This window comes from Macaca nemestrina, chromosome 16 (assembly GCF_043159975.1).
Source record: "Macaca nemestrina isolate mMacNem1 chromosome 16, mMacNem.hap1, whole genome shotgun sequence".
Lineage (NCBI taxonomy): Eukaryota > Metazoa > Chordata > Mammalia > Primates > Cercopithecidae > Macaca > Macaca nemestrina.
Window position 1 is genome coordinate 100,567,118 of NC_092140.1, and position 20,900 is coordinate 100,588,017.

Genomic DNA, 20,900 nt, shown 5'->3' on the forward strand with positions numbered 1-20,900 from the left:
TGCAATGAGCTATGATCGCACCACTGCACTCCAGCCTGGGTAACAGAGCAAGACCCTGTTTCTTAAAAAGCAAAAACTAAACCAAAAAGCCAGATAGGTGGGAAGAGAGAGCAGAGAAAAGGTAAGGAAGGGTCCCTCCACCTCCATCTGTGCTTTCCAGCTCTTCTCCACACGAGACTCACAACCCCACAACACCTCATCCAGTCCTCATCAACCCTTCCAGATCCAGTCCTACTGCTTCTCGGACTCATTCAACCCCCTTCCCAGCCTCTAACACAGGCCATTTCCAAGGCAATGTCACACTCTGGCCTTTCCTGAACAAAGACAGGTGGTAAAGTGGGTTGGAAGAAGCCCAGCCCCACCCTGGAAGGGCAGCAGCAGGAGGTTATAACTGGAACGTTGTCCACTTCCTGTTCTTGTTGTGTTTGCCTAAATGTCCTCGACGTCCTCAGGAACAACACCCAAGGTGGGCTCACATGGGCGTTTGGTTTGGGAGGTAGCTGGCCACAGGGAAATCTGCAGAGACACCTAATTCAGACAGTTTAAGAAGCAGAATCTTAAACAGATTTGAGGGGCAAGAGATGTGGAGAGAAAGCAAGCTGTCACCCAAGGGCTCCTAGCCAGCAAAGGGCCTCCAGGGAACTAGAAGGACAGGGCAGAGCTCCGGGCTAGATCCCTAGGTCTGCGTGATTTTGTTGACATCACTACGAAGAAAGAAATTACAAAGTCGAATTCGCCCACAGCTAGAAGGATTCGGACAGAAGGTGTCCCAAACAGTAAAAGGGAAGATGCTGTTAACTGTGTTTGAAAACAATTACAAAAATGTCAGAAGCTTCAAATCAGTTTTTACCCTTATGTTTTCAGTGTTTTAAACACAGATGAAGGCCCTGTGAATCTCACAACAACAGCAAAGCGCTTCTAAAATATAGATGCAGATACCACAGAGCCTGCCCCTCATAGAAACAAACAAGCAGGCAAACAAACAGAAAAGCGGGCTGTGTCCCCACAGTCTCCTCTCTTTTCATATAATCCTTCCTACATTCATCCCTGCCAAACAGGCTTTCATACCCTTTGCAGCATGGCTTTGTTCCCAGGAAACCTAATAAGATATTTATGAATGTTTCAATATTGGCAGCAGGAGTCTCTGCAGTGGCAGAAAGGTCAAAGCGATCCCTCCAACTACCCCCACCGCCCGCCTTGGAGATTACATCTCCCATACACACAGTTAAATGCAGCAGACCCAGACTGATCTTCTCCTTGTAATTTTTTTAATCACCAAAGGATTAAAAAACGGAAGTACATTATTCAACACAGCAATTCTAACAGTCATTGACCCACATGTGTTTTCTGATGTCACCTAGGTTCTCCGTGCCACAGACCTTGGACAGTTCCCTCTCCCATGCCCACACTGCCTGTTCCAACCCTTCTCTTTCCTCAAACTCTCCACCCTACCCCAGCCCCTTCACTTTGAGCACTCTGCCTCCTCCCTATTTCATGGGGTAAACTGGAGCTTTAGAGTGGACGTGATTGACCTTGACACACACACACATAAACCGACTCCCTAAGCTCTTTCCACCCTGTTGATAAAGAAGTCTCTTTTCGTCTTGTCCAAGTCAATAAACATTGCACCTGAGCTCAGCTGCTGGCAGCCCTCCTTTCCTGGTCAGCCCCTACACCTCCCGGGGCTCCTGTGCAACCTCCCCTCCACACTCCTTTTCCTGACCCTGAAACCGAGATCGTCCCTGAGGTTTTCTGCCTTTGGTCTTTATTCAATGCACTGAGCCATCTTTTCCACGTATGGCTGAAATTGTCACCAGTGTACTCATCGGATGGTTATCAAATTCACCCCCAGCTTGGATGTCTACCACAAGCTCTGTCTAGACCAGCGTATTTAACTTCTCTGGATACACCTGCCTGAATGTCCACAGACTCTGCAAGATCAATGTGATGACAACCGATGTCTTCACTTCCAGTTCCCCCATGTGCTTAGTAATCCCACAGCGAGCTTCCTCAACCAAGCCAAAGAGCTGAGAAAACAGCAAGGAAGCAAAAATAAGAAGCATAAAACAAAAAATACCCTACCAAAAAGTTACAACAACAAATGGTTTAAGCGCCCCCATCAAATGAAAAAGGATCTCTGGCCGGGCACGGTGGCTCAAGCCTGTAATCCCAGCACTTTGGGAGGCCGAGACGGGCGGATCACGAGGTCAGGAGATCGAGACCATCCTGGCTAACACGGTGAAACCCCGTCTCTACTACAAAATACAAAAAAACTAGCCGGGCGAGGTGGCGGGCGCCTGTAGTCCCAGCTACTCGGGAGGCTGAGGCAGGAGAATGGCATAAACCTGGGAGACAGAGCTTGCACTGAGCTGAGATCCGGCCACTGTACTCCAGCCTGGGTGACAGAGCGAGACTCCGTCTCAAAAAAAAAAAAAAAAAAAAAAAAAGAAAAAGGATCTCTGTGGGGATTTTCTTATGCAACTTCAAAAAATCAAAAAAAAAGTTATGAGTAGTTGTATAACACAAACACGAGCAAAAAGAAAGGAAAGGTTGAAATAGTAACGTCACCACCAAGTTTAAGACAGACATAATCAATGAGTATAAGGCCAGAGTAAAAATTACAGCCACATTACCACCAGTGTGGTACACCTTATTTTACATAAAATTAAATTTTACTCAAAATGTAAATTATGTTTTATACGAAAACATGTAAAACAAAATTCACAAGCAAATGGACCAAGAAAGTTGTAACAGGAGACTGATGCTATTATCAAACTGACTAATTGGACAAGCTAAAAATACAGATTGAAAAAATGTAATTAAAATGTCTAAACAAATGAATTTTGGAGCCTATGGAGAATACGTCTTCCTTCCAAGCACAATGGGAAACCTGGAATGAGTCCCTTGCTCCTCATGCAGGCACTAAAGCAACGGCGAATGGACCGCACATCGTTGGACCACCTCCACGTCTTGCCAGTTTCTTCTTTTGCAAAAGGAAACTGGGCCCCACATGCCTCAGACACTCCAAAAGGCAGGGGCTGCAGTCACTGTAATAACGAGCCAACAGGTAATGGAAACGCCTTCCTCACCACGGTCAGGGCACAGCTTAGGGTCCATTCAGCCACAGGATTTCAGAATTGGGAGAGACCTTGAAAACTCTCATTCAAGCCCTTCCCTTCACACAGGAGGAAACTGAGGCTTGTAAGATGCAGTGCTACATCTACAGAAACATGATGACATGGGATGGGAGGAGCCGCACTCAAAGGTTAGGAACAGTGGGAGGGTCCAGACCTGATCAAGGCTGGGCTTCTTGTGATGATGGCTGAGGACGGTAATGTCCCCAGTGTGCTTGACACCAGGAGAATTTTTTTTCGTAAGCAATTCCCTTCTCTATATGGCAAAATTTCTTTCAGTGATAACTATAAAGAACATAAGATCGACCAACAAAGAAACAAACAGCAAAAATAGTCTTTATTAAACTTGCATCTAGGCCAGGCGCGGTGGCTCATGCCTGTAATCCCAGCACTTTGGGAGGCCCAAGAGGGCGGATCACCTGAAGTCAGGAGTTCAAGACCAGACTAGCCAACATGGTGAAACCCCACCTCTACAAAAATACAAAAATTATCTGGGCATGGTGGCAGGTGCCTGTAATCCCAGTTACTCGGGAGGCCGAGGCAGGAGAATCGCTTGAACCCAGGAGGCAGAGGTTGCAGTGAGCCAAAGTCGCACCATTGCACTCCAGCCTGGGCAACAGAGTGAGACTCCGTCTCAAAAACAAACAAACAAAACTGCATCTAATCATGCCAGTAAATAAAATAATAAAAATTTTATAGTCCAAAAACAGAGAAAAAAGCACAAGTATTTATTCAATGGTTTTTATATCTATCTATGTAGCAACTCGAACTTTGATCCTTTGGTTACAGACTGATACAATATTTATGTCATTAACTGGCAAGTAACTAATAAATGAAATCTAACAAAACCAATGCTCTGTCAAAGGTATAAACACCTACTAAGTCATACCACTAATGTCACATTTTCTTTTCTTGACTTGGTCTTCAATTTAAAAACAATGAATAATTATGAATGAATTTCAATTGTAAGAATCTAGGGAAAATGTACCAGACTAAAATATGCGCTTACCAAACAAAATATCATACCCTGCAGTTCATATTGTTTTGCTGTCTTAAATGTTAAACGTAAAAACCCCCATGTGGTCACATAAAATGACAGAATTGAAGTAACTCAAGTTCTACTTTCTTAGTGTTTATAAACACTGTGCTGTCACTATTTCATAGCTACTGTTTAAACTCAGGTGCTGGGCATGGTGGCTCACACTTGTAATCCCAGCGCTTCGAGAGTCTCTGCTAGAAGGATCACTTGAGGCCAGGAGTTCAAGATCAGCCTGGGCAACACAGCGAGACCCCCCAACTCTACAAAATAATCATAAATAAGTACATAAACTAACTAACTGACTAACTCAGGAATATGTAGCACCATGGGGCTCCTGGAGAGCACTGTGTCCAAAGGGAACTCCAGATCTGTCCTAACTCTTAGGACCTTGCTCTCAACATGCACACGTACAGTTCAGTTGATTGTAGGTACTGGAGACAGAGGGTTAACTGGGAGTGCTCCTAATGGATTTCCATGTAGAATATAATGGTCACTTAAAAGAAATAAATCAAGTCCAATAGCACTTAAAAAAAAAAGAAAAAGTAAATAAAATAAATATGTGCTACATTGAAGAAAATATGTGTGTATATTTTACATATGTATATACTATATATGCTATATATGTATGTGAAATCTTTAAAAACTAGCCAGGCTTGTAACTGTAATCCCAGCAACTTGGGAAGCTGAGGTGAGAGGATCACTTAGGGGCAGGAGTTTGAGACCAGTGTGGGCAACACAGCAACACAGCAAGACCCTGTCTCTAAACTTTGTTTTTAATTAGTCACGCATGGTGACGCATGCCTATATTCCCAGATACTTGCGAGGCTGAGGTGGGAGAATTCGAGGCTGTAATGAACTATGATTGTACTACTGCACTCCAGCCTGGCCCACAGAGTAAGACCTCCTCTCAAAAAAAAACAAAAAAAAACAGCAATTATTTAGAATTTAGTCCAAATGAAGGCTTTTGCAGGGAGGAGAATGTTCCTGCTGGTACATGGGGATAATTAAAAGCAGATGGACTTTTCGTGGGTTTTATTGTGTGTACCTTCTGGTTGCCTGTACCTCAGGCAGATCACTGCCCGCTGCACCCCACACAGCCTTTGGTGCTCACTGACTGTAGGAACTCAGGCAAGTTACGTAACTCTTTCTGGAGTGTTTCCTCATCTGTGCCGTGGAGATGCCAGCTGGGACTGGCTCTGCCTCACATCTGAGGCTCCTGGAGGACTGCAGCCCCAGGCGTGGGAGCCCCGGCTCCCGGCCCGTCCGTGCTGTGCTCCGCGAGGACAGCTTCTAAGGAAAGTGCTGTGGGAGTCAAAGCTACATGGGGGCAGCCCTGTGAAGAGTAAAGCACCTGCCTTACGGCTCAGGAAAAACAGGCCCGGAGGCTACTAGGTGTTTCTCTCCCATAACTCTTCTTTAAGAGGCTAAGGGCATGAGCTGGAGGGCAGGGAGGAAAAAGGGGCCACAAACTTAGCCATGGAAATGGATCGTTCAACATGCGTGTTCTCTACTACACTTCCCTTACTCAAATATACTCGAAAAGCTAAGGAGTAACCTTGCAGGCAGAGCCCTCGATTTTCCACCACTGCGCTGTAACTCCAAGCACCAAGACAGTATAGGCCAGCTACTACAAATAAATTTGTTGAACACACAAGTTTTAAACCTTGACCAACATAAATGACTAAGGATGCCAGCTGTCACATTAAATCCCAAATGTACCTCCATTTGAGGGCAGACATCCATCTGCCAAGTCTGAAGAAATTGGCATTAAAAGCATGTAACTCGGCAGCCCCCTTTTAGTTTATAGATGAAAGTACAACATCAACACTACACAATACATCAATTTCCGAGGCATAAGTAACTGCACATCGCCATGGGGGTTCTACTTTGTTCAATAAGCAATTAAGTGTGAAGGGATATCTGAGAACAACACATTAAGCCAATTCCCATTTTCTGTTCAATTCTGACCTTCCCTTGCAGAGCGCAGTCCTGCAGCAAAGCTTTTCCGCTTCCCATTGGCAGGGACTGTGCGCCACGCTGGGAGGATGCGAGGGGAAACAGACAGATTTTGTCATCAAGGATGACACAGCAGAGCAGGAGAGTCAGAGATGGATAAAAATAGATGTGGTGCTGCATGCTAAGTTCCAGAGCAAAAGAGTCTGAGAAATGCTACGGCACAGAGGGGCCGCCTCCGCCTGCAAACAGTGGAGATGCAGGACGAGGAAGAAAATACTGCTCACAGAGCTGCGACCTGAGCCTGAAAAGACAGGGCCCTCCAGGAGGACGAACTTGAGTAGGTTAGGAGATAGTGTTCCAGGGAATGTGCCGTGATTAAAGGCTGCTGCCAGACACAGGAAGAGGAGCCTGGGGAGATGGTGCGGTAAGCCGGGAACAGAAGGAGAGTGACCTTGTGTATCTTACTGGAGACAAAAGAGAAGCAGCGGTCCCTCAACAGGGAGAATCACCGTGCCTTGGCTGTTTTAGAACGATAACCACCAGCAATCGGGAAGATGAAGGGAAACCCTGTCACAGGTGCAGACACGAGAGACTGAACCAGCACCAGTGCCATGAAAATGATCCACTCAACAAAAAAGCGGATCTGGTTTAAAATCTGCACCCACCCCGCCAAGCATCCTCCTGGGTACTACGGCTCTGCACCCCGGTCCTGGTGTATCCCAACCTAGCCAGGGTCGTCAGGGAAAGAAGCGAATGGTAAAGTCAACCAGACAGCAGAAATGGGGGGTCGGGGGTAGGGGAGTCATCTGAATTTCCTTTAAACATTTATACCTATTTTTTAAAAGTGGTGCTTACTGTGGTACACAGCAAGACATGAGATAAAGTATAGAAAAAGGACAAAAACACCTCCAAAAATGACCATGTGATAGAGTACTAAGACTCCTTCTGGTTTTTCTCTTTTTGAGACAGGTATGGCTCTGATGCCCAGGCTGGAGTGCAGTGGCATGATTTTGGTTCACTGCAACTTCCACCTCCCAAGTAGCTGGGACTACAGGCACATGCCACCACACCCGGCTAATTTTTATATTTTTCAGAGAGACAGGGTTTTGCCATGTTGCCCAGGCTGGTCTCGAACTCCTGAGCTCAAGCAATCCTCCCACCTCAGCCTCTCAAAGTGCTGGGATTACAGATGTGAGCCACCATGCCCAGCCAAGACTCCTTGTAATGATAAAGTTTTAATTACTATGTCAACGAGCAATAAGACTATTACATGAGGGACCTGGAGAAGTCAAATACACAGGGACAGAAAGTTGAACGGTGATTGTCAGGGGCAGGGGGAGGAGGAACAGGGAGTTGTTTAACAGGGACAGAGCTTCAGTTTTGCAAGATGAAAAGCTTTCTGGAGATTGGTTGCACACCAGTGTGAATATCCTTAACACTACTGAATTTTATAGTTAAATATAATAAAGAAGATAAATTTCATGTTATGTGTATTTTACCACAATAAAGAGAAAAAAGAAAGAAAAAAGAACAAGCCTACAAACAGGGTGGGATATACCATATTTACGACCACTGTACTGTGTTCTAGGCATTCTTGCATCTGAAATCTCATTTAGCTTCCTGACATGCTTTCTAGGGAAGTACGTTTCCATCAAACAAGGAAAGTCAGGCTCAGCGAAATCATGGACTTGACCTAAGGTCATTCAATTGGTCCCAGGTAGAGCCAAGACTTCCGTACCTGTTATCTTTTGTTCCTTATACTATAGCTAATTACCCTCCCACTCTGGCTATTACAAAAACAAAAACAAAAAAGAAAGAGAGAAAGATTACACTGCAAGTTTTTTCCATCACATGTTTAATAATTTAAAGTTCTCCATGATAACCTCAGGCAAACTAGAATTAATCTTCAAAATCAGGTTAGTGCAAAAAGGAAACATTTCTAGTTTGTTCCTGAAACACATTCATCCTATTTGATATGCACCTTACCTTTTAATCTCTACTAATGCAAGTCAAAACCTGGTTTTTTTGTAAAACTCAAATGGTACATTCCAAAACTGGTGGGAGAGTTATTGTCAAATACACTATCTAAAATGCAAATGACAGCAATAGCAGAATTTATAAAGCACTCAGTAAGGCTGTTTAAAGTGCCTTATGCATATTAACTCATTTAACCTTCACAAAATTCCTATGAACTATGCATCATCACATGAGGGTGACAGCAAATGAGGACCACCTTCAACAAAATCACCAGGAATGCTGGCTGCAAACAGAAATCAGAGGCCGCCCCAGACCAAATGAACCGAGATTTTTCTTATGCAATGTAAGGCTAAAAATAAAATACCTGATCTATATATCATGGATTTGCCAACCAAGTTACCTTTATATGCACAAAACAGAAAATGAGAGGTATGTGACAGCCTGTGGAATAAAAATATGCCAAGAACGAGAACGGGAAAGCAAAAGTAAATACTAGCACTGACATCATTCTGCAAAGACTACACGAAATTGTATTTGAGAATTGTATGGACAACATAAACCTTGGCAAAAAGGTTTTACAAAACAATTCACCTTTTTAGTCAGAGACTGTCTTTCAAGTCTTACTAAGCAGATAATACATCTTAGAAGTACTACAAAGCTTGTCACTTCTACAGAACTCAACCACAGCTCTATTTGTTATAATGTTACTACTAATATTTTTAATTGAGACAGGGTCTTGGTCCCTCACACAGGCTGGAGTGCAGTGGTGCAATCTCAGCTCACTTTAACCTCTACCTCCCAGGCTCAAGCAATCCTCCACCTCAGCTTCCCGAGTAGCTGGGACCACAGGCGTGCACCACCATGCTCAGCTAATTTTTTGTACTTTTGGTAGAGATGGAGTTTCACAATGTTGCCCCAGGCTGGTCTCAAAATCTGAGCTCAGGTGAACCACCTGCCTCAGCCTCCCAAAGTGCTGGGATTACAGGTGTGAGCTACCACGCCCAGCCTCTATTTGTTATATTATAACAATTATTCCATGGGCATATGTGGAGCCATGTTGATGCTGTCCTAATTTTAAAATGTTCCATGTATTTCAGAAAGTAAGCAGCACATAAGTTTCTTTTAACGGGCTACATATTCTGACTGCCTTCATTTTTTCTAATGGTAGTATTTCAAAATATCAAAATTAATCATGCCCCTTAACACAATAGTTCAAAAAAATGATGCATAATCAATCTATCTTCAGGATATATAAGAAAGCATACTTGGCTGTGAAGAATGCTAAATCAATATCTTTTTTTTTTTTTTCTTTGCAGTTGCAAGATTTAATAGAGTAAAAACAGAACTCCCATACAAAGGGAGAGGACCCAAAGAGGGTAGCTGTTGCCGGCTTGAATGCCTGGGTTTATATCCCAATCAATATCTTTAAACTATTTATATAAAAAGTAGTATGGTTTAAAATCCGAGTCAGTTAACTTTCTTATAATCTACTATTCTAAAATCTTTATAAATATCACAGGTTGATTTCTATAAAAAACATAGTTAACTCTGTAGCAAACACCAGCACTGAATTGAAAACAGTTTCTTGTCTACTTAAGTGCATGACACATGATTAAAAAAAAAGTTTGGAATACTGCATTGCACATTGTACCCATCAACCATCCATAGAAAATACTGGCAAAGGGACCATAAAACTAGACATAGAAGGACCTCAGAAGGTGAACTAGACACATGAAAAGACTGTCAGCAGGTAACAGATAGTCTCCAGCTTTCTCAGCATTTCCTCAGACTTTGTACATACTAACATGGAGTTTTGGAGTTTGGAGGTACAATTTTAGGGGCAAAAAATTGAAAGCTTTTCCAACCCTCATTTGAATTTTTGTTGAGTATAGGAGCAATGTTGTCAATTGGTGGAATAAGAAAACTCACTCTTTCCCAACGATGTAACAGAAGACCCAACAACACATGAGGAGGCCACATACGCTCCCTGGGACAGCCCTGAAGAGTCATCTCTATAAATGGGTCTGTGACTACCAAACTAAACATTAAGAGAACTACTAAATTCCTGACAGTTCAATACTAACTCAAATACGATGTGAGAACTAACGTTTTGTTATAGTGATTAAACATGTTTGCGTTTGTTATGGGTCCACTGCCACTTATGTGTCGGCCACAGTCTAGAACCACTGTCTGGGATTCACAGGAAGCCTCGATGCAGGGGGAAGAACCTTCACCACTCACTCACTGTGGACTAGAATGATTTTCCAGGTGAGCTGGTGTGTCCCTCAGGAAGACAGATGTTCATGTGTAGGCCCAGTGAATTATAAGGGTTGAAAGATATGGCATGTGCCTATGTGTGCACATATTTACATAAAGCAGTGGAAGGAGTTGGTAAAAGTATGAGAAGAAATCTTCCCTTATGTTATTTTCTGTCTTGGAGTTTTTTGACCTTCCAATGTCCACAATGTTTGGCTTACAAATAGGACTAACCCATGTACAGAGAATAATGGTGGTACCTCCCCAACACACACACACATGCATTATCCTGTACTTAAAATTACTTCCTCTGCTATGTCTAATCTTATACAGTGAAAAAAACTTTGTTAAAATAGGTGTAGTGTTGAAACCGCATGACAGCTGGCAGTCAAAACAGTGATACTGAGAGAAGTTCATGTTTCTGCCTCACCACGGCATCTTCATTATATGAAATCATTCAATTTACTCTGGTACATCGATGTTAGAACCGTTAATGAATTCTAATTTGTAAAGGTAACATTAAAAATGAGTATGAGGCAGTTTTAACAAGGCTGAGTACTAGAGAAACAATTGTGATACTACTCAGCAAATGGTCTTACTGTTTTAAAATACAGAGCTCTATTTTTAAACTGTCAAGCTTGGTAACATGTTTCATATGCTAGACAGCAATACTTTCAAAACTTCCACCTTTCACTGGGATCAAAACAGAAGAGTCATATCTTTTATTCAATAATTTAAAGAATATCCCTGCCGGGTGCGGTGGCTCAAGCTTGTAATCCCAACACTTTGGGAGGCTGAGGCAGGTGGATCACTTGAGGTCAGGAGTTCAAGACTAGCCTGGCCAACATAGTGAAATCCCATCTCTACTAAAAATACAAAAAAAAAATTAGCAGGGCCTGCTGGTGGGCGCCTGTAGTCCCAGCTACTCAGGAAGCTGAGGCAGGAGAATCACCTGAACCCGGGAGCGGGAGGTTGCAGTGAGCCAAGATCGCACCACTGCACTCCAGCCTGGGCAACAGAGCGAGACTCTGTCTCAAAAAAAGAAAAAATTTAAAAAAAAAAATAACATTCCTTTATGTCATTGAATCTACAATTAAGTATTCAGTTTCCATATTATGCACAGTGCCAAGTTCCTCAGAGATATTCAGAGCAGAGCCCCACAGAGCCAAAAAGTTGTTGGTCCCAAACAAGATGGAAGGGAAAAAGGGAGGGAGGGTAGAAAGACACAGATGCAGACTTTATAGTCACAATTCAATAAAACTCTAGTCATACATGTGGACCAAGTTTAAGGTTTTAACCATTCTATGATAAAGAATCTTGGTGTTTGTTCGCGGGAGGAGGTGTCGGTGAATTTAATGTGAATTTATATGCAACTGTGTTCTTTCACGACACCGAAAGGAGAAGCCAGTTTCTTGATTCAACACCAGTCCACACATGCACACTCAAACACATTTTAGACTCGCCTTATGCTCGCAGTCCAGCCTGCTTGCTCCTAGCAGTTACAGGCTAGAAAATACATATGTACAAAAGACCTTAATGCCCAAAACATACTTTGTGATTCTTCAGCCTGCATATTTCTCCTCTTGGCAACGTATAATTCTTGGGCAGAGTAGTACGCAAGTCCACTTCCTTTTTCCCTGAGTTACAGCAACTCCGTGTGAGTCTGTGAGCTCTTACACAGTGCGGCCTTAAACAGCTACATTCTCATCTAATTATTTTTTTCTTGCAGAGATAGAGTCTCACTAAGTTGCCCAGGGTGGTTTCAAATTCCTGATCTCAAACAATCTTCCTGCCTTGGCCTCCCAAAGTGCTGGGATTATAGGCGTGAGCCACTGTGCCCAGCTGTTGTCATCTAATTCTCACCATGCTACAAGGGATGACATTATTCTACTTTCAGTTTACTAATTGGAGTATCTTGACACCAAACAGATCTAGAGGTAGGGAAAGATCTGTCAAAAGTTTGTGTCTCTCCAACAGAGCCAGTGCTGCCCCCACCTTGCTGGAGGAAGGAGCTCCTTCATGACGCAGCCAATAGAGGTCGCCCCCTATATGTGTATCTCTGCTTCCCCGGGTGGTCTCATACTGGGGTGAAAGGGGCTTTCTGCTCTTCTGAGGTCAACCACCTTGCCCCAATCCACAGTTCAAAATAGTTCAAAACAAAACTCAGAAACACAAGAAGCAGCATCAACGCCTTCCCCGTCACGAACACTGGAACCTGGGAATCACACTTGCCTAGTGCTGTCCACTCACAGCCCCACTGCTAACCACCCCGAGTGATTCTCTTCTCCTGCAGCAGTACAGCCCTGCACCTCTTCCTGGGCAATGACGGCAGCCTCATGTGCTTATTCTAAATGCAGAGCAGGTGGCCGTGCACATCAAACCCCAGCACTATCACTTTGTCACTTGGCCCGTAAAAGCTCTTCCTGGCTACGGCAGCCCGTCTCCAGTAGCCTGGCCTTTCACAGCACTTTGTCCATCATCCCTTCTGTATTAGTCCGTTTTCACGCTGCTGATGAAGACATACCCAAGACTGGACAATTTAAAAAAGAAAGAGGTTTAATTGGAATTACAGTTCCACATGGCTGGGGAAGCCTCACAATCATGGTGGAAGGCAAGGAGGAGCAAGTCCCATCTTACATGGATGGCAGCAGGCAAAGAGAGAATGAGGAAGATGCAAAAGTGGAAACCCCTGATAAAACCATCAGATCTCATAAGATTTATTCACTACCACGAGAACAGCATGGGGGAAACCGCCCCCATGATTCAATCATCTCCCACCAGGTCCCTCCCACAACACATGGGAAATATGGGAGTTACAATTCAGTATGAGATTTGGGTGGGGACACAGAGCTAAACCACATCACCTTCTTCTTCCACATCTTTTCCAGGAAGACACACATGGCCATTACACTCTTCTGCACCTCTGCACGTGGAGTTCCCCATGTCTGGCCTGCCCTCCCCACCAAGCCCCACCCAAGTTTCCAGGCTGATTCCTACTCATCTTTCAGGCCCAGCTCATTGGTGTCTACCAGCAGCTTTGCCCCATCCTTCTACTTTCCCACCCCTGCAGTGCTGCCACTAACCACACACCCCCAATTAATGACAGAGAGGGACTGCAATGCTTACCTCACATATGCCAAATGTAGGATTACGAATGTTACTTAAGAAACAAGACTTATGATCAGTCGCAGAGCTCCTGGGGCCTAAAGTAAAAGTCAGACTGGGTCTGACCAGATGGGTTTCCTCTAAGGAAGGAGGGCCCTAACCAGCTGAATCTAAAGCAGGTGGCTCCCAAGTGGGGTTTGGGAAGACGCTATCAGAGCTTATATTTATATATACCTTCAAAAAATAAGCTTCAGGAACATTTATTAAAAGCACTGACATTGGTGTCCCAACATGATACTACGTAATGTGGCTGGAGAGGAACCTCCTTAAATGGGAAGGGTAAGTGGTGCTATGGACTGAACTGTGTCCTTCCTAAAATTCATATGTTAAGCCCTAACCCCCAGTGTGATGGGATCCTATTGTTGGGCCCTTTTGGAGATCATTAGGATTAGATGAGGTCACGAGGGTGGGACCCTCAAGATGGGATTAGTGCCCTTACTAGAGACAGAGAGCTCTCACTCTGTCTCTCCCTCACTCTTGCTCTTGCTCTTGCTCACTCTCTTTGTTCTGTGAGGACACAGCAAGAAGGCAGCTATGTGCAAGCTAGGAAAGAGCCCTCACCAGAACCGGATCATGCTGGCACCCGGATCTTGGACTTCCAGCCTCTAGAATTATGAGAAGACCAACGCCTGCTTACGCTCCCCAGTCTATGTATTTTGCTATGGCAGCCTGAGCTAATACAGGGACAACAGTGGCACCCTCCCTGTCTGTCTCTCTCCTTACTACTACACATTTCAATTTCCAGGTCCCAGCTAGATGGAGTCATAGATCACTGTATCTAATTTAAACTAAATTAACCCTCCCAAAAGAACAAATGGCTTAAGAGTCACGCAACAAAACCACAAATTGGAAATGATATTTATTAATAATGCAATTACAAGAAAATAAAAAGCAGCAGAATTGACACTTACATTCCTAGTAAAAGCTCTTTAAAACCATTTTACTAGGTTAAACATTAGGGTAATTTAATTAAATCTGACAAATCGGCCAAAAACATTCAAAATAATAGAGAAGACTGAACAATATGTATTTACATCCACAATTCTTAACAGAGAATCTTGGTAAATACGTACTGGGTCTTCAGTAATAACAATGATAGCACATGTATATGAGTGTCTTAAATATAAAATATAAATATCAAAGGTTCATGCTAAAAAATTTTACAGGCCGGGTGTGGTGGCTCACGCCTGTAATCCCAGCACTTTGGGAGGCCGAGGAGGGTGGATCATGGGGTCAGGAGATCAAGACCATCCTGGCCAAAATGGTGAAACCCCATCTCTACTAAAATACAAAAAAATTAGCCAGGCGTGGTGGCACGCGCCTGTAGTCCCAGCTACTTGGGAGGCTGAGGCAGGGGAATCACTTGAACCCAGGAGGCAGAGGTTGCAGTGAGCCGAGATCACGCCACTACATTCCAGCCTGGTGACAGAGCAAGACTCTGTCTCAAAAAGAAAAAAAAAAAAAGATGTACAAATGGGACACCCAATGAAAAAGTTTTGGAGACCACTGATATAGACAGAGAACTTGCATGAGAGTTAGGTCCACTCTGAAGCTGAAGTCTTTTCTAAGCTGAAACCTGCCAACGGTCTCCAAAAGTCTTTCGAGTGATGGTATATGTTATACCTATACTGAGTATGCATAGAATAATCCATCAGAGTGACTAATGCCACCCCAAAATCAGCCCGAAATCATTTTTAATGACATCTAATACAAAATAGTACCGGCTAAAAACGTATGATTTCAGTTTTGAAGAGCTGGCTTTCATTTAAGAGAAAAGAATGCGTCAGCATTTGAATGACCAAACCCAACCTCATGGATTTCAGGAAATTTCTTTGTTAAACATCCCTACATCCCCACAATGGTCAGACCTCTCCTTTTGTTCTCTCTAAGCATTGTCCCTCTTGAAAGGGTTGCTGATTAGCATTTCTGAGTCAGCTTTTGCTGTCTGTTGAGTGACTCAGCCAGAAGTAGTAGAACAAACACTTAGACGCAACTTTCTGGATAACCACACAGAAGCTCACATGACTAAACTGAGCAAAAACAGAGCAGTCTACTCTGCTACCTAGTTTTTCAACTTAAGCGACTAGATCAGACATTATGCAAACAAACTCTTGGTGCTGTTTGTGAGCATAGGGAATTCCTTGATGCCCAGAGAGCAAGGGTTTTCCCATCTACTCATCACAACAAACATATGAAGATATTGATCCTTTTTCCGTCTGACCATCTTCCCTTCAAAATCGTGTCTGTTTCCAATTAAAGACCCAAACATTTACCAAAGTATTCAACAGAAAAACAAGAGTTTAGCATTTCTAGTTGATTTTAAGATTTGTTTAATTTTGAGAAAATTGTACACTTTTTTTCTTTTTTGAGACGGAGTTTCACTCTCGTCACCTAGGCTGGAGTGCAATGGTGCGATCTCTGCTCACTGCAACCTCCGCCTCCTGGGTTCAGGTGATTCTCCAGCCTCAGCCTCCTGAGTAGCTGGGATTACAGGTGCCCGCCACCGTGCCTGGCTAATTTTTGTATTTTTAGTAGAGATGGGGTTTCACCATGTTGGCCAGGCTGGTCTCGACTCCTGACCTCAGGTGATCTGCCCGCCTCAGCCTCCCAAAGTGCTGGGATTACGGGTGTGAGCCACCACACCTGGCTGAAAATTGTATACTTGTAGAAGAGTTGCAAAAATAAGAGAGCTGAATTCTATCCTTCGCCCAGTTTTCCCACAATGTTAGCATCTTACATCACCATAGCACAATTATCAAAACTAAGAAAGTAACACTGGCACAATGCTAATCCAATTACAGACTTTATTCAAGATTCACCAGTTTTTCCACCAATGTATCTTTTCTGTTCCAGAATCCAATTCAGGGGCCCACACAGTACTTACCTGACATGTCTTGGGTCTCTTCCGATTCTGGCTGAATTTTAATTTGTCTCACAAATCCTGATGCTTAATTCTTTTTAATCAAGAATCATAAATGCTCCCAAGTTCACAGCAGACAATAAGAGTTAACAGAATTTGGGAAGAGGAGAGAGGGGAAATAAATTACTGGCCGAAATTCTCAAACCAAATGCCTTTACCTATTTTAAACAGTGGGAATGGCACAGAGGTTTCTTTGGTCAAATTCAAACTGGGCTCCATTATCCACCCACACAGGGGTCAACTTGATAAAGAAATCACCATGAAAGTCTGTCCTGTCAGACATTTGCTGTTTCCTTAGAAACACCAAATATAAAACTAGTCCAATGCTGACAGGCTTTTCTGTTGCTAAAAATATGCTTCAAGAAAGCTCACACATTCAATGGTTACCTGGAATGTACTATGCCAAAGCTCCCCCAGTTCCAATATTTTCATCTGCAGGATTCCTCAAAAGACTTGTCCAGGGGTGTAAAGCTGATAACAGTTCTCATTACAAGATTCTTCTGTGGCATTAATTGCTGCTGGTACATCCAAAATAAGAACTCAGGATCGTGGTGCCATTCACGTTCAGAAAATACAGTGCCTGGCTTGGAAATTACCCAAGTGTATCTGCTTCTAAACCAAAAGCGGCATACCAAGAAGGAAAATCTGGAGACTATTTTCAACATCAGCAATTACTCTTGATAAGGAATACTTTCACCTTTGCCAAGCTTGATAAAGACTGCAGTCTCAAACCAGAGATTATGTAAACCTGGTTTTTAAGATAATGATCTTTACATCAATCAAAAAAAGTTATGATTCTGCCAGGCATCATGGCTCATGCCTGTAATCCCAGAACTTTGGGAGGAAAGGGCAGGCAGATCACTTGAGGTCAGGAGTTCGAGACCAGCCTGGCCAACATGGTGAAACCTCGTTCTCCACCAAAAATGCAAAAATTAGCCGGCCATGGTGGCAGGTGCCTGTAATCCCAGCTACTCGAGAGGCTGAGGGGCAGGAGAATCGCTTGAACCCAGGAGGCAGAGGTTTGCAGTGAGTGGAGTTCACGCCACTGCACTGTAGCCTGGCCAATAGAGTGAGACTCCATCTCAAAAAAAAAAAGTTTTGATTCTAACTAGGATGCTGGTATTGCTTCTTTGCTAAACTATAAGCAGCTTGTGCATTAAGACCAGATCCTACATAAATTCTGTAGCATTAAAACATTTAGAGAATTCTTCAATCTCACAGCACTCAATGACATTGAATCTAGTACCACATATATAATCTCTCTCCACTATTCATGGACCAATTGGTTATTGAAGATTATTTTATTCTTTTTATTCCTTAAGACAAAAATATTCTTTTAGAATTATGATCCCATCTAATTAAACTTAAGGGCTTCTGCACAGCAAAATAAACTATCAACAGAGTGAACAGACAACCTACAGAATGGGAGAAAATATATACAAACTGTACATCTGACAAAGGTCTAATATCCAGCATCTATAAGGAACTGAAAAAAAATTTACAAGAACAAAATACTAACAACAGCATTAAAAAGTGGACAAAGGATGTAACAGACACTTTTCTAAAGAGGACACACATGCAGCCAACAAACATGAAAAAAAATGCTCACGATCACCAAACATTAGAGAAACGCAAATCAAAACCACAATGAGATACCATCTCACACCACTCAGAATGGCTATTGAAAAAGCCAAAAACTAACATATGCTGGTGAGGTTGCAGAGAAAAGGGACCACTTACACACTGTTGGTGAGAGTGTAAATTAGTTCAACTATTGTGAAAAGCAGTTTGGAGGTTTTTCAAAGAGCTAAAAACCGAACTACCATTCAACCCAGCAATCCTATTACTGGGTATATACCCAGAGGAACATAAGTCCTACTACCATAAAGGTACATGGACTCCAATGCTCACTGCAGCACTATTCACAACAGCAACGACATGGAATCAAACTAAATGTCCATCAATGACAGACTGGATAAAGAAAATGTACATATACACTATGGAATACTACGCAGCCATAAAAAAGAATGAGATCATGTCTTTTGCAGGAACGTGGATTAAGGGGGAGACCATTATCCTTAGCAAACTAACACAGGAACAGATAATCAAACATCACATGTTCTCACTTACAAAAGGGAGCTAAATGATGAGAACTCATGGACACAAGGAAGGAAACAACAGACACTGAGGCCTACTTGAGGGTGGAGGGTGGGAGAAGGAAGAGGTGCAGAAAAAATAACTATTGAGGCCGGGCACAGTGGCTCACACCTGTAATCCCAGCACTTTGGGAGGCCAAGGCAGGTGGATCACCTGAGGTCAGGAGTTTGAGACCAGCCTGGCGAACATGGCGAAACCCCGTCTCTACTAAAAATATAAAAATTAGCCAGGTATGGTGGCACATGCCTGTAATCCCAGCTACTCAGGAGGCTGAGGCTCAAACCCAGGAGGCAGAGGTTGCAGTGAGCCAAGATTGCACCACTGCACTCCAGCCTGGGCAAGAGAGTGAGACTCTGTCTCAGATGATCATAATAATAATAATAACTATTGAATAGTAGGCTTAGTATCTGGGTGATGAAATAATATGTACAACAAACCCCTATGACATGAGTTTACCTGTATAACAAACCTGCACACATACCCCTGAACCTAAAATATAAGTTAAAACAACCAAAAAAAACAAGGTAAAAAAAACTTAGGATCTCAGCATAATATTATAAACAATGATACTGTACCAACCTAGCACACAGTGCTCAATTCCTTTTTCTGCAAAGGTAATACTCTATTTAAAATTTACCTTGGCAAAGCCAACAAAAATTTATCAAAAATTTACATGAAGTAATTTTCCTTTAAGGCAAACCAACCCGAAGAAATGCAGTAACTTGACAAAGCTCGAGTTATCACCGTAATTAAGTTTTTGCTAGCTAAAACGCCCACCTGAAATGAATGAGTCATTCAAAACTGAGTAACTGTAAACATTCCTAACTAGCTTTGAAGACCTCATTTCAAATATTGAAGAAAACTGCCTTATGGCTTTGAAATTCACTATTTCAAATGGCATGCTGATAATCGCATAGAAAGATTACATATGTCTGATAGTGATGACGTAAGTATTGCTCATTCCTTTGATCAGTACATTATTTCAAGATTTTTCTGGGGGAAAAAAACATTTTAACTTTAAACGTTTTTGAAAATTTAGATATATAAAATTAAAAATTCACCACCTATTTCCTCTAAATAGTGAGCTTTTGTAAGCATTTAATATTTAACTTAAAAGGATACGATGCTATTTATACAAAATGTCCAGTACAGGGAAATCTATAGAAATATAAAGTAAATTTGTGGTTCCTTAGGGGTTGGGGGAGGAAGGGATGGGAGATGATAGCTAGGGTATAATATTTCTTTTGGAGGTGATGAAAATGTTCCAAAATTGACTGTGATGATAGTTGCACAACTCTATGAATATATTAAAAATCACTGAATTGTATACTTTAGATGGCTGAATTATGCACTAAAACCTTTAAAACATTTGAAAGGAGATATGATTGTACACTTCAGCAAAAGGAGACCTTGTTAGGTGGACACACACATAATCCTACATATGTACATAAACATTGAATCCCATTAATTACTATTCACTTCTAGAGGACGAGGAAAGTTATTGTTCTCATAGTTAAGGTCCTAGAAAATCAATCCCTAGTAGAAAAAGACTACTTCATAATTCTCCATCATTATGATCATCTGAATTCATTGGCTTCAATAATGAAAAACTTAATAAACCTACCACAGGCTTCGGATCAAACGCTGGTGTTACTTTCAGTGTCAAGAACAAGAACAAGGTTTGGTGAGACATCTACATACATGGCACAGTCCCTCCCCAAAATTCAACGAATTGGCCAGAATTTGGAGTTCTCATGCAGTGCACTCCCCTGGGGGTGCTAAGGCCACAGTGGACCCCAGAGGGGACCTCACTCCTGCTTTCTAGGCATTTCCCCAGACCCACCCTCTTTTTTAAGTCACATCAATTCCATTCCAGTAACCTTGGGCCATGGAATTCCTGTCCTGAATGACAGCATGTCGCCCCTCGCTGCCCTCCCTTCCTCTGCATCAAACTCCCATTCCTAGTCAAACGCCAGCTGCCCAGAAAGGCAAGCGCAGAGCAACTGCTATGATCCAGAGGGTTTCAAGCCAAAACGGGCTTAGGGTTGAGGAAAGTAGGGGAGAGAACTCTGTTCCAGAGGGGACAGGCCTGCCAGGGGGTACAACATTCAGGTAAGTCAGACAGCCCTGAGTCCGCAGACTAGCCTGAGCCTCATCTATCCCATGTGCTCCCTTCTTTTCAAAGAGCTCAATTTAGGGGCAAATGAACTGGGATAAACTCTCCATGCCCCTGCCTCTAAGAAAACCATTAACCTTTTCTCCAGAAAAATTATATTAAAAAACAAATCCTTTATCC

The 20,900-nt window shown here is 42.8% G+C and overlaps 1 protein-coding gene across 5 annotated transcripts in view; it reads right to left on the reverse strand.

The window, feature by feature from the left end:
• LOC105490228 (ATPase phospholipid transporting 8A2) overlaps positions 1-20,900 on the reverse strand; it is a 654,028-nt gene that overhangs the window by 527,439 nt on the left and 105,689 nt on the right. The window lies entirely within an intron of this gene.